Raw genomic sequence first — 14817 nt, 5'->3', positions numbered from 1 at the left:
ATTTTTAATTAGAATGTAAAAATCTTTGATTTAAAATTTTTAGATGCATGCATATCTACAGAAAAAAAAATATTTGCATGAAATTTATCTCATCCAAAACTCAGAGAAGCAATTCATTGTACATGCAAACAAATGAGCTTTAGCATAATAAATGAAATCGCTGCATTAATAAAGTGCTGTGGCTGAGATTCTCCATGCACAGAAATCCTGATAGCCTAAGACTTCTGTTTTCTTTCAAGGACAGACTTCTGTGTACTTGTGTTATTTGCAAGACCGTATCACATAAAGCATTTCATACAAAATGCATTTGTAACAGTACAGGACATAACATGCAGGAAGTCTTACAATATTAATACAGCCAGCTATACATTTGTTTAACACTAGGTTCATTAGTAGCATATATTTGATCATAATGAGAATTTATTTTTCCATATGGTATTGTCAAGTAATTGAATTTGTAAAAATATCTCTTGGAGTGACCCACTCTGTCTTGCATGCTCTGCTTTTAGTACAGTTGCCATTCTCATCAGTGTTAAGCCTACTTGCAACATGTGTCGGAAACATCTTCTAAATAGTCCTGAAGGCCTTTATTGGTATTGGAAAAGTGAAGGAGTATATTTCCAAGCTACAGTACGTATCAGTTTTGCAATCTGTCCTAATTCTGTAGTGTTTCTTGATATAAGTTGCAATACTCCCAGCTCCAAGAAAGACAACTGTGGTAAACATAAGCAGGGAGAAAATTACGGCAGATATATTTACCTCATAAACTTCTTGGGCCAAAGTCATGTTTCAGAATCTTCATAACTACTTTCCTCCTTCAGTGTTACTCTAACAAGCACACTGGCATCAACTTACAGTTACCTGTTCTCATGAGTTATCATAACTTACCTTCAGAGAAGTTTTTTACTTATCTGAAAAAATCAGTAAGAAAATATGAATTACATTCTCAGAAAAAGTGAAAACTCTCAAAAACATTCAGATAGGACTAATATTCTTTTTGAACAGGGTTTTGGATGTCAGTCACAATCAAATGAATGACAGTAATACCTGGGGAAAAATAAAGCTCAAGTTTGAATGGCCAGGAATAGCTTGGAACAGAACCATAAGAGTCTAACACATATCCCACTGCAATTGCCTCTCATTTTAGTTCTCTAGCTTTCATGGTGCTGAAACTTTCAGGTATAAACTGCTGTGTATATCCAGTTCAGAAAAAAATAGCATTTCTCTTATGTAAAGAAATAGAACTTAACCTTTATTTACCTAATATGTAAAATAGATTTAATTAATGAGGTAAAAGAGAAGTGAGTTAATGTTATTTTTTCCACTAAAAGTAAACAAAATAGTCCAGATCCTCCGCATAGCTTTAACATTTAAAAGCCTGAAATAATTGCATAGAAGTTTTTCCACAGTACTTATTCCAGGTTCAGTAACACAGGATATTAGAAAATTGTGCAAGATCTAAACAGCTGAAGCTATTTATATCTGTAAATATTTATGTAACTAATTATTAAAAAAAAGATGAAGCTAGATGGGTAAGAAAATGTTGCCTAATGCAACTCCTCATAAGACTACTTTTATTTATTTACAATTTTGATAAATCAGTCAGGCTGAACTCTTCTACATCAGCTAGAATTCTAGGTTTCAGGCTGAAATAAGATTGATTCTAATAACGCTTAGATCAGAGGTAGTCAGAAACAGGTCCCATGACTCACTATATCATCTTGCTTTCATTGGCTTTCCAATAGCTTAGCCAAAGTCAAACTACCTAGTTTTGTTCCTTATGTGATCTTTGTTTTCCAAAGAGAACATTCCAAAATGGAATTTTTTATACCATCTTGCTAAAGTGCAGCTTGAGATTCAAATATTAGTTAGTCATTTTCTTCTGTAGGAAAAAAAATATTAACTTGAAAGTCCTAAACAAGAATGACAGATGTTACCATTTTTGCTACTGAAATTAACAACAAAGATCAATCATTTTTATTTGCCCCAGGTTGAAACTTACTCAAATCCAAAGAATAAGGATACAGTGAATTCCAGAAGGCCTTAAAATTTTATTAGGGAACCAGGAAACTGAAAAAAAAGAAGCTCTTGGCCAGGACCAGGGAAAGAAGAGGTTAATAAGCTGATTTTTGAGATTAACTTGAAGCACCTATTTGCAATCTCCAAGCATAATCCTGGATTGCTAGCTGGAAGAAATGAAAAGGAGGGGGAAACCCTATATTGAAGAAAGGTGAGAGGAAAGCTTGTAATAATGATGTTAAAGAAAGTTCTGTTAATCTTTACAGTTTAGGCTTGGTGTTTGATATTGACTGCTGTTAGGAAAAGTCTTCATTTAAGACTTCTTTTTTCCTTTTGAATCTTTTGTGATGCAGCTTGCATGTGGTACACACAGTGTGGCAGAATGGGTATATTACAAACTTTCCAAATTGATTGGGCTATGAGGAAAAAGTGCTGCTTGTTTGGAGTGAGAACAACGTGAGTTTCTTGTGAGAGGTGGCAGGGTGGGATCATGTTCCTTATAGATTTGCTAAGGGTAAAAATTAAAGACGGCTACAAGTCCTGCATGCAAAGTAAGACTACTATGAATGTCAGTGAGGTAGAAAAAGGAAAAACCTCTTTAGCACGTAGCACCAAGATTACCTAAGGTAGCACTTAAGCAAAAGCATTCTGCCTCTTCTTTGCTTATTTAGGTTAATGCAGTGGGAAGAAGGTGGCTGTATCATGAACTGCTTTGGGATGCTGGGGATGGACTCTTCATCAGGGACTGTAGTGACTGGACAAGCGGTAAGAGGTTAAAACTTAAACAGGGGAAGTTTAGATTGGATACAAGGAGGAAGTTCTTTCCTGTTAGGGTGGTGAGGCACTGGAATAGGTTGCCCAGGGAGGTTGTGAATGCTCCATCCCTGGCAGTGTTCAAGGCCAGGTTGGACGAAGCCTTGGGTGGGATGGTTTAGTGTGAGGTGTCCCTGCCCATGGTGGGGGGGGTTGGAAGTAGATGATCTTGAGGTCCTTTCCAACCCTAACTATTCTATGATTCTAACTTAAGTAAGAAAACTTAAGTTCATTGTTATATTAAACTTATCATTAACTTTAGAGATCTCCAGAGTTCTCTGTAAACTTGCACTACTTGAAACCCTAAAGCCTACAAGGGCGAAAATAAGTAAAAAATCCATAAACAAATAATGTTTTTCTATGGGACTGGACAGGCCATGTGTAAATCTGAATAATATCCCATACAATTCTCAACCCTAAATAATTGTAAAAGAATTGTACAGACATAATCCACTATCCTAAGAGATCTAGGAAAAGGCTGCTTTCAGTCCCTATAAAATGATTTCCTGACTGCATGTTACTACAGTTATGGTAGTGCTCTGAGCTGAAAGCACTGAATGCTATCATCAGTTTTTTGTCATATACTATGAACATTTGGTATTTAGCTCTCGATTTCCTTGTGGAAGGACCCCAGTTTTTAGAAAAGTGTGTTTAAGGATTTTTTTTTTCAATACAGGGAAGAAAATTGTCAGTAAGTGAAAATTTTGCCACTGTAGATGGATTAAAAAAGTGATTGCAAAATTTGTTCAGACATGGCCTCATTAAGCAACTGTCCTGGAAGCTGTTGTGAGGATCAATGTCCAGTCCTGAAACGGCACATGCAAGGTATGTCTTGGTTTGATGGCTTTGCCTACCTGATTTCCCTGTGATTTAGTATGCAGCAGACTAGACTGAGTACCATACAGTCCCAACATGTTAATCTTGGCAAAGAATCAGATCAGAAAGTTCCTGTCTTTCTTGATCTTATTCCTATTTCTGCCCATATGTTGCTGCCTGTGTCTTCTTTTAAGAAGGTTATCTTTCAGCTTAGATCAGCTCAGTGAATCAGTTTTTACTGAAGACAGAAGAAAAAAAAAAAAAAAAGCCAGCACAGCAAAGGAGATTGTGAAATCTTGCAGAGAGGTGAGAACAAGGAATAGGAGAAGTCACTTCATAAATTACTTCATAAACTACCTTTACTGCTAAATCCAACAAATCCTAAAACACAGCCCAAGTAGAGCCTATAGGAGAAGTAACAACAGTAGCTAAGCTAAGCAGACCTAGCTCAGGTCATCAATCAGATGCATTTGTTTTTCTGTAGATAAGATATATTACATGCAGTTACAAAAATTAAGCAATCACATCATTCTGGAATCCCCGTAGCTGAGTGAACAGAACAGGGACATTATAGCTTTCATTTACCTATGGCAGGAAGCTTTCCAAGACAACAGCCAAAATAGCAAATACTAGTAAAAACCCAACATCCTAGTACAACTGAGGCCAAAACCAAGCTTCCACAGAACACAGAAGGAGCGCCAGAGGTATTTAAATCTTTTGCAAATTGGATGAAACTGTTATTCTTCACAGCCTGATTTCCTAAAGATCTTATCTTCCTACCCTTAGAACAGATTTCCACGGACTGCTGAGCCCAAAATGTGTGAGCTCACAGCAAAAGGCTTGAAGAAAGAAATGGCTGTTATTTTCTAAGCCCAAAAAGAACAATATGGGCTCCTTCCACCAGTGTTGCTCACAGAGAACGGTATAGATCTTACTGGGATATTCTCAATTCCAAAATTACAAAGTGAACAAGCTAATAACCCCAACCTACTAACACTTTTTATTTCATATTTTCAGATAATGAAAATCTTGCCTTCATACACAGTATATCTTAATGGGAAGATAGAGCTGTCTACAAAATACTCAGCAATGACAGATGCCATAATATAATTATAGCACTGAAATGTGCAAAGAACTATAATGAAAACTGATTGCTATCCACATAATTTCTACAATTTTAATTATAATAAATACTTTAATTGACTGATTATACAAGTATGTCACATTTGCCTACTCCATTCCTCATTATCAAAATCCTACAGCAGCACAGTTTCTATGCTCTTTTTGTTCCATTAGTTCACTTATTCCATACAACCTTTTTTAAACTGCTTTTCCTGAATCAGAAAATTTAATTTATGTCACTTCTGTATGAAGCTGCTTAAAGAAGTAACCCAAAACATCATCAGTATTTAAGCCACAAATAATGCAGGAAAAAAAATATTGGTCTAAAACATACTAGTCCTGTCCCTTTGAAAATTAAAACAGTGAACAAACAGCCAAAGACACTCTGAACAAATTTCTCTCTTTTCAAGAGCCTGAGAAAACCTAACAAGTCCAGAGAGTCACCATGAAGGGCTGATTACAGGCTATGTGACAGATAATAGAGGGAATCTTAGAAATCAGGCAACTCCTCAGAGAAAGTAATATGTCATCTAAGCATCATCTTCCATGCTATCTTCAGCTAAAACATGTAAGGATTATGATAGTAAAACGTATGAGGATTAAGGAGTGGGGCTGTAGAGGCCCAAAGAGCTCAGAAAAGAGAAAGATGTGTACAGAATAGAATGAAAGTTTCCTCCTCAAGGAGGGGTGGGGAGAGATGCAAAATATTTAAAGGAAAAGTTTTTAAAACATAAAAGTCTAAATTGGCCCAGATGCTTAACTGCTTTGAGTGTCCCTAGGCATACAGCTTGTGCCTAATGAAGCGGTATTAGTATAGCCTTTGGATGTACACAACACATTTAGTTGCCCCTGACTCATCACAAAAAATAATTGGGCCACAGTAAAACATATCAGATGAGTGCCTGAGATATGTGTCATTCAAAGTGTAAATGTCATAATTATTTTAACTTGGAGAAGAAATGCATAAAATAAATCCTTTGTAAAGGCTGGCAGCAGAAAGTGCATTCTCATTTTGTCTTCAGACAAACGCATTTTAAAAAAAAAATCTGGTTTATTTGATTCTCAGAGTTGCAGGGTTCCCTGATTTTATCCATAATTTACTGCCATTCGTTACTTAATTCATTTTAATTTTGGTAAATTAGTTTTACTTTCTAATCCTTCTTAGCAAGTCAATTTGACAGATGAAAACCTATCAGTATTAGAGCTCATATTCTTCACTGTTCAGGGATTTTCATGGGGTTTCCAAACAAGAATGGATGCAATAATTGTCCTACTTGTACAAGATGGCATTTGACACAGAGAGGAGTAGTAGGCATTTGACAACATTAAAAAAAATTATGTTGAGGGTACAATATCATCTCTTCCGTTGTTGTTGAACTGGATGCAAGTCTTGTCACCAGACACACAGAAGTATTAACCTGATTATTTCAAGGGGCCACCGCGCTTTGGCTCTTAAGAACAGATTTTTCTTTCCCAGCATCTACAGAGCCAGGGTAATCATTCCTGCTGCTCAATCTTAAGGACAGCAAGGAGCCTACCACGGCCTTGGAACAAGCAGGTGCAACAGCTTAGCTGAAGCACTAGTGGTTGATTACTTCAGGTGAAAAGGTTTCTGATGCACTTCAGTGGCATCCCTGTGCAAGAACTGTGCATCATGATGGTGCCTGGAAGGGGGATGAGAGACAGCAAGCATAAATTGAAGTTCAGACTGGAATTATGAAGGATCTTTTTCCCTATAACACTGCTTTGAGTAGGAGGTTGAATGGACTAGAGAATTCCTGAGGACCCTTCCAACCTAAACTGTGGTCCTGCATATGCAGAAGGAATATGATTATTAGTGGTACTGGCTCTGCAAATCTGAATGAATCAATGCACCAAAGCTGCTGATACTCCATCTGAAACCAAAGTGACTACATCCCTTTTGCTGAAGTTTCTGATGTAAAGCTGACTTTGTAGCATGTGTATTTTTTAAAGCTTTATGTATGTCTTCATGACAATGAACATGCATCATAAGAAGCAATACATAGGTACCCATTGCACATTCATTTACTATTTCTTCAATGGTCCTAAAAGTCTTTCAAATTATTTGCAGCAGAAATAAAAGAAGAAAGGAGACATCAGGAGAGTCTAACCTTAACATATCCTTGGTTTCAAATGAAACAAACAAAAAGATAAGATCCTAGAGTTATTTTAGGTTATATTAGTTATATATTGTTTGAGTATCAAGCTGAGACATTTTTAAGGTGGGTGGGTTTTTTTTTTTTTAGTTTGGGTTGTGCTTTTTTCCTAATGTAGAAATTCCTTTCAATGAACAAACATTGAGGAAAACTGATCATAGAGAACCTGTCAGTGTGCCACAAGGAATTGCCACAAATTAATTCAGAAGACGTAACAGATAACTATTTTCTTGCTCCCTTGATTATAAAAAAACATGCTGTTACTTGTAAAAAGCAAACAACATAAACAAGAATGTAATTTTAAAGTTGATAAATCACCTAAATTGTTTGATAGCATCCTACTTATTTTTCAAGCATTCTAAAGAATTAAAAAAAAAAATCTCAAAATGAATGCTGACTCAGATTCCTAGAAGCATTTATTTTGGCACAAGTGTGTATCTTCCATCCTCTGTAACACCTAGAGGTCAGCTTGGCTAGGATACTAAATGCTCACTTTCAGCACATAGATTTTTAGCTTGTGTTAGAAAAGTATTAATCTGGTGGTTTATGCTTCAGCCCTTGACACTGGCCTGTGGTATAAGAGGCCACAGTGTCAGTACTGGGGCCAGAGCCCTTTATCTCATGTACATTGTTTAATGACACAGCAGTGGATGTCCAGTGAGGACTCTGAGCAGGGAGAAGCTCCAGCCTGAGATGTCAGAACCTGGAGCATTGCAGAAAGAGTACAATAGGTAGCAGTATCTGAGCCCGGGGGAAACAGAGGGCAAGGAGGGCTCTTGAAACATCACTGCATTTGAAACTCCTGGGTTACATACAATAATTCGATTTTGAGGTCTCTTTTCTAATCCTAGAGGGCACTGACAGTTTTGTTGCATAGCGGCAAACTTCCAAAGAATAACCTGTGCTCAGAGCATTCTCCAAGTAATTGCAAGTATCTGTGGAAATATCACAGCCAGAAACAGACCTTTAGACTGGGTCTGCTGCAAATAAATCAGATTTTAGCATCCTGGTGTTTTATCTCAATGGCACTCTGTTAAATTACTAGAACTGAACCACAGATAGTGCTGTCAGAAGGGTCCAAGGCAGACTAGAACACTGTCTGAAGAAGGTCAGAAGACTCAAAAATAAAGATATGAAAGACAAAAAGGAATAGTAGTACCAGCAAAAATGAATTTTGAAAGGATCTATTATTGAGCTGTTGAAAAAACCTGACTTTTTGTTGCTATACAAGATTTTAGATCTTCATATGATGAAGAGTTCATGAGTAAAAGACCAGGCTGTGATAGCCATTCCCTGTTTAAATCTTTGAAAGGATCAAAGACCTCCTCGTCTTTTCATGATCCTGAAATTGTTTCCAGATTTTAGCATTGTCTGTATGATTTGGAGAAAAGACAATCATTGTCCACACAAATGAAGTTGCTGATTCTTTTATTTCAATTCAATGATCAAAACACTTTAATTCTTGACACAAATTTCTCAAGAAACACAGCTGAACCACTTATGCATTCCAGCTCCAGCAGAGGAAGACCAAGCTCCCAGTAGAGTACTCTGAGAAAAGAGATAGAACTCAAACACTCCCAATTAAAAATACAGAAACAAATAAATAAAATCCTACAAGAAGCTTTATTAACTGGTGTTCTTTTGATAGATTGAACATCTCACAGTTACAAACTGGCAGTTAATGAGAATCGGTGTCCTGAGATGCTGATTCTGCTTTGGTACTGCAATAGACAGGGCACCATGAGGTTCCCCCTAAAACTACAGGAGTGGAAGGTGAGGGTTACTTCGAGCAACCTACACCCAGTTTCACCATCGGCTATCTTGTGTTTAATATTTACATAAAGCTTACAGGAAAAATTATAATTATGCATCCAGCAAGAAAAACATGCAGAAATGTTCCTCACAAAACTATTTTAGCAGTTTCTTTTCAGAAGTCAGTAATAGGAGAGAGAAGCCTGAAGCCAGGAATTTGCTAATTAAAGTGCACAGATATTAATCAAGAGGCTTAAGAAAAAGGAAAGAACTTGGTTCCCTACATTAGAAGATGATATCCTGATCCTAATTCACAGGAAATGACAACCAGGCAATAAACAGGAAAGAGAAATACAGATAATTTCATCTGGGACTTCAGAAGAAAAGTTCCGCCCCAAAACCAAACCTGATGACTTCAGTAAACACCTTCCAAAGCTCAAGCAGAAGAACTACTACTCCAGGAGCTCCCAAAGATGTACCAATCCCTAAATTATTTTCTTGGCCAGTTAGCCAGATTATAAGGCCAGTTTAGAGTCTGAAACTGCTAGAGAGAATATTTACTGTTAAATATATTTTAGTAATTTTTATTTTTTTATGTTTGACTTGTTTTTTTTCTGAATCTATGGTTCTAAATCTATTTTAAGTCCTGTTACTTGAAACATGGCTGAATAAACAAGGTGTTCCTCGATACAGAGTTGACAATTTGTAAAACATCCTGCATCCTCTTTTTCCCCCAAGTACCATGTTGTAACAAGTTTTCCTGTCTCTGCCTTGTACAGCCAGGCTCTGTACAGATGCAGCTGTCCCCAGGGATGAAGGATCAGCAAGGAAAGCTGTTGCTTGTAACAAGACAGATGGAGATTTCCTAAATCTCAATGTGCAAGAGTTCAATGCAAAAAGAGATATCTCAGGGAAAAACTGAAGGGTAAAAATGGTTCTTTGCTACCCCATAGAAGCACCTAAAACGTATGTAAGACAGAAGTTAATAAATAAAATGCTGCAGAGCCTTTGCTACAGACAGCGGTGGGAGCAGGGCAGGGACCATCCTGCACTTCAAATAGAGCAGCAATGACTTTCTACAGTTTAACCAGCAAAACTTACAGGTACTACTCAGATAATGTTTGTCTTTTCTTGTGATTTTTACACATCACTAATCCCTACTCACTCAGGAGTCCTAGTTCTGATCTTTCTTGTGTCTGAACAAATAGTTCTGTCAAAGTAAACACTTATAGTAGAGAAGCTGAGATCATAACCAGACCAATTAATGTAAGCTTTCCATAATTTCCACCAAAATGCCAATCATGCGTTCCTAATGACTGGAACCTCATTCTCCCATTTGTAATCCCCTTCTGCTTGTCTTTGTCATGTGCAATCCACTAAACATTACCCAAGTTTCTTAATCATAACACATCTCTTAATTAGACTTATCCTAAAAAATTATATTCTTCTGAGATACTCTAGAATACACTGCTAAAATATCTGCAATGAAGTTAAATACTTTACTCACATTGTTGCAGGGTGGATCCAGGCCCTCACATCTGTCTGTTACATGTTTCATTTCAGAGGGCTTAAAGGTTCTCATTGATCTGGAGCAGCTCCTCCCAATCTACAGCCCAGCATCCTTTGCTGGACGTCAAAAGCAGAAAATGCTTTTCTTTAAAAGCCTAAAGAAAATGGTTTCCCATTCTGGATACAGGCTTAATGATAAAGTGCCCATACACTTGCAGCTGAATAAATATTTCATAGTATTTACAAGATAACTGATATAAATGACAACAAAGCTTGAAGAATGGACTTGAACTTGTGCTTACACAAAAAAAAAAAAAAAAAAAAAATCTCAGCAGGAGGATGTCACTTTCATTTTCGTCTTGATGATCTTTTATTTTCTTTGTTTCATTACAGAATAGAAAACATGTATTCCCCATCCCACAACCTAGTGGATAAAGGAAAATCACAGCACATTTTACTTTGAATCTCCTGACCAGAAGGAACTGAAGTTCAGTCTTCTTTGCTCTGAAAGCATGCTTTGTTCTTTGATAAGATATAAGGGGTGGTCATGTCAGGGGAGACAGATAGAAATACCTAAGTTCTGGACATTAATCAGACATGAATTGTGTGAGTTACATTTACTAAAAGCCCAAAACTATTGCTGTCAGAGGGGAAATTGGTCTTTTCCAAAGCAGATTTTCTAGAGGGCTGTAGGGGAAACTTTTGGGGCTTTGGAGTGGGTACCTTATGAAAGTCAGGATAATTAAATTGATCCAATAAAAGGTGAAGTTTACCGGACAGACTGCAGTTCATTAGGAGTGTTTCCTCTAGAGGTTTCCATTATACATTTGTTCCTAAGTCTGAGTTGCACAGGCATCATAATAACCTTAAACCAGAAACATTAACTTTTTGTGTAGTAGCTCATGGACAGGAAGACAGAGCTGCTGCACGAGTGAAAACGAAGATATATTACCCTGTGAAGTAGGAAGATATACGAGGCACACACTGCCTAAAAAGCAGGTGTAAATCTCAGGAGGAGTTAGAGGGGTAATCTGGAGAAAATGGACCCAGGTACTAGGTTTTCAGGTCCTTCAGTTTCAGGGCCTCAAGACCTTTTTCACTGTGTTGGCAAGAGGGAAATATTATCCTGGACATTTTACTGGTATTTCAGAAGATTAGACTGAAGAAAGATCACAAATACCTTATTGCTATGAACTCCAAAACTCTTTGGCATAATCTGAAATTAGGTCCTAATGATGTACAAATATATTTCACAAATTTACTGATATCCTTGTGGTTGTGACTCATGTTGCATTTTGACAGAAAAAGCCTGTTCTAGACACTGTTAATAACAATTGTTAAAATTTAGCAAGCAAGTGCACTTAAAGTGAGTGTGTTGCTATGCTTACTTACATTACAGTTATGATACATGATACATGATAACATTACAGTTTCAAGGTAAGTTCACAAGGAAGACTACATTCATAAGTTCATAAATAAATTTAGCAGATATAATAAAATTTAATTCTGAGTTTGATGCCACAGTGCAAGAGATCCTGTGTGCTCTTTTGCTTTTGCAGTGTACTTTTTCTATTTAGTCTACCTGAGGGACCAGTTCTATATCTCTGGGTTAATTGAGAAAATGCAAGTGTTTAAAAAAACAAAAAACAAATACAAATCTTCTTATGGCTTAGAGATTGTTTTACTAGTTCATACTGAGGAGTTTGAAGTTTCATCATTTAAAAAAAATCAATTAAGCAACTATAAGTTAAGGAATCTTCTGAGTATACAAAATCAGAAACATAGCTAGGATACATTATGGAAAAACACACATTCACCTTCTAGCTGATTTTAGAGTTCCATGGCCAGTAGTAGTAGTTTGTTATTCAAAATACATTAATGAATGCATTTCTCTGCATGTCTATTAATGTTAGTGTTTTCAGTATTCCCAAACATGATCTGGGTTTCTCACTGATGAAAATCAAGGGAAATTAATGACTTCTCAGGATAGCACCTGTCCTGAAAATACAAGCTGCCGTTTATATTTTATCAAAGTAAAGTTTATGTGTAAACAATTAAATTTGTCATATTAAACATGTCAATTAAACATATTGTCCTTGTATCTCACGAGGGTATATATTAGAACCAGAGTGGCGTATGGAATACTATCAGCACCTGGAAATTTTCAGAGAGAGAAAAATTGCTGAAAAGTATCCCTTGTATAATATAAAAGATGGATGACAGTCTCATTATAAGCAGAAACAAGCTGAACAGCTGCCCACCCCAGAGAGCTAAATGTAAGAGATAGAGACATCAGGACATGGTTTAAAGAAAGTACATTTTATGAGTCCAGAAAATGGTGTATGCCATCTACAGATAGATAGGAATTTCATCAACGGCAAATCACAAAAGGCAAAAAAATCACAGCAAAAGAAAAACCCTCAATACTACAAAACACCTAAGCTATGATTATATTTATTTATCATTCATTATTACATTTCTTTCCAGTGTTTCAGGCTATTTCTAAGCCTTTCTTTGCCTCACGGGAAGGATGTCTTTATAATATGTAAATTTGGGGAGCCTAAAAAGATACTTGGAGCTATTTGTTCACTTGGTGACTTGAAAATTAAACCCTTTATGCAATGCTTTGTATATCAGACATAGACTTGTCACATAATACAAAAAATATTAAAGGTTTGCCATCATATTACGTTTCCAGGTCAGAGAGTAAGAATAAGCAAAATTATTCTTCCTTTGAGAAGTAAAAGTTTTGTAATAACTAGACCACAAATACATAAAATGGGATTTTTACATGACACTTTGGACAGATTACATTACTTTGGTATTATTTTTCCATGATAAGACAATGGCAGCAAAAGCAGCTGTCCCACTACAAACTGGTGTTTAATATTATCAGGTGAATTAAATGGTCTAAATAGCATTAATTTATTCTCCTTCTACTGGACAGACTTTTCTTCACAAACAGGTACCAGAACAATCTGTTTCTAAGGAGCTTCCAAGAGAAACTCTGACTTTTGCAGCAATGAATGATAGTGAAATTTCACAAACAAGAAACTGAGCTAGGGAAGATGCAATCCTGACCCTGTATATACAACAGGGTTAGCTAAAATGTAACAGAAGGCTATCCTACCACTTTGGAACCCATAGTACTGAGCAGCAGTTATCACTGATGGGACACCAGTGGTTCCAGCCAACCAAGCTCCTGCAGTCCTGATGTGTAACTGAGCAAGAAAATACAGTCCTGAATCATGAATGCCTACAAATCAGGTGTACCTGACTACAGCATAGCTGTTCAAAAGTATTTGGACACTCCCCATCTGCAGGATTATATAGCTGTCTCTGTTCCAGTATTCTCCATGCAGCCACAGCTGGTCAACCACACAAACCCTATGATCGTGCTATCACATGCAGTGGAAAAATGTTTCATGCATAATAAGCTCCTGCCAATGCATACAATGCATACAATGACCTCAAACAGCTCTATGTGCACTTATGAAAAGCTCACAAAACTTTACAGCACTTTATAACCCTTGTCAGAAATAGCAGACTGAATTTTACAAATGTGGATTTAAAAGACTTTCTGAGCAAAAATGAGAATAACCATATTCAGCGTTCTCCCTACCTCTGACTTCAGACAGGCAGACAGGACTGTTTAATTGAGCGTGGCGTAATATCACAGGGAATACCTGAAGCAGTATTCAAGAAGTACTGATGTAGGATCAAAGACTGTAGAGGAATTACACAAAGTAACACATCATAAAATGGAATGTAACATTTAAGAACCAAGTTTCAGAAATAAAAATCATGAATCGAAATTTCCCTCTGTTGAATAAGAAAACTCTTTTAAATATGGTTTACAAAACCCATTATGCCAAACCAGTAGAAAGAAACAAGTACTTACAAGCAGGTACTTAGTCATGCATTAGAGGTCAGTCTAGACAATTAGATCCTCTACAGATATCTCAGGTTGGTTGAGATGAATCCTACATCCACGGTCAAAACCAGCGCATATATCTCGTCTTGTTTATATCCAAATTAAGAAATTTAGGGCAGTAGCAAAAAAGCTAAATGATGAGTCATCAGCTTTCCAATTCTGAGATTACTATTCTCATCAACTAATTGTTGTGCTAATTAGACTGCTGACAAAATTCACAAAGCTGGCAATCACATTGTCTGAAAAAACCCAGGAAGAAAAAGTGAACAGGCAGCCAGTCTGCCTTAATAAACAGGAGCATAGTAAGTTTTCACACCTTCACTGAGTGGCAAGCTCAAGCACGATGTTTTTTCCTCACTGGCCTGTTCAGATATACTCCACCAAATTCAACAGAACCGGATGATCAACAGAACCGGATGACTGCAGCAGAGCTAAAGTCCTAGATTCTGACTTGGACATGATAGAAACATAAGCATCACCAGGTCTGTGAGTAGAAGCTTCTCAACTAGCTCTATTCTAGACTTAAAATGAAGAGTAACACTAGTGAGGTAGTGATCCCTAGGGGCAGCCTTTTTCATAATGCCTTCTTGTTGGTGCATTTGCTTAATGCCTTAAAATTTAAAGCTACTTCTCACCTGTGCCTTCTAATGACACGCAAAACAAACAACTTAGATG

The 14817-nt window shown here is 36.8% G+C and overlaps 1 long non-coding RNA gene across 1 annotated transcript in view; it reads right to left on the bottom strand.

Annotated features, from left to right (window-relative positions):
• Nucleotides 1-14817, bottom strand: part of LOC136008795 (uncharacterized) — a 99315-nt gene that overhangs the window by 3887 nt on the left and 80611 nt on the right. Inside the window, exon 2 of the long non-coding RNA XR_010610246.1 lies at nt 889-911. This is a non-coding gene — a long non-coding RNA (uncharacterized LOC136008795). The remainder of the gene's footprint in view (nt 1-888; nt 912-14817) is intronic.

Source organism: Lathamus discolor, chromosome 2, assembly GCF_037157495.1.
Source record: "Lathamus discolor isolate bLatDis1 chromosome 2, bLatDis1.hap1, whole genome shotgun sequence".
NCBI lineage: Eukaryota > Metazoa > Chordata > Aves > Psittaciformes > Psittacidae > Lathamus > Lathamus discolor.
The sequence above is the reverse complement of the archived record's forward strand: the minus strand, read 5'-3'. Positions and strand labels throughout refer to the sequence as shown.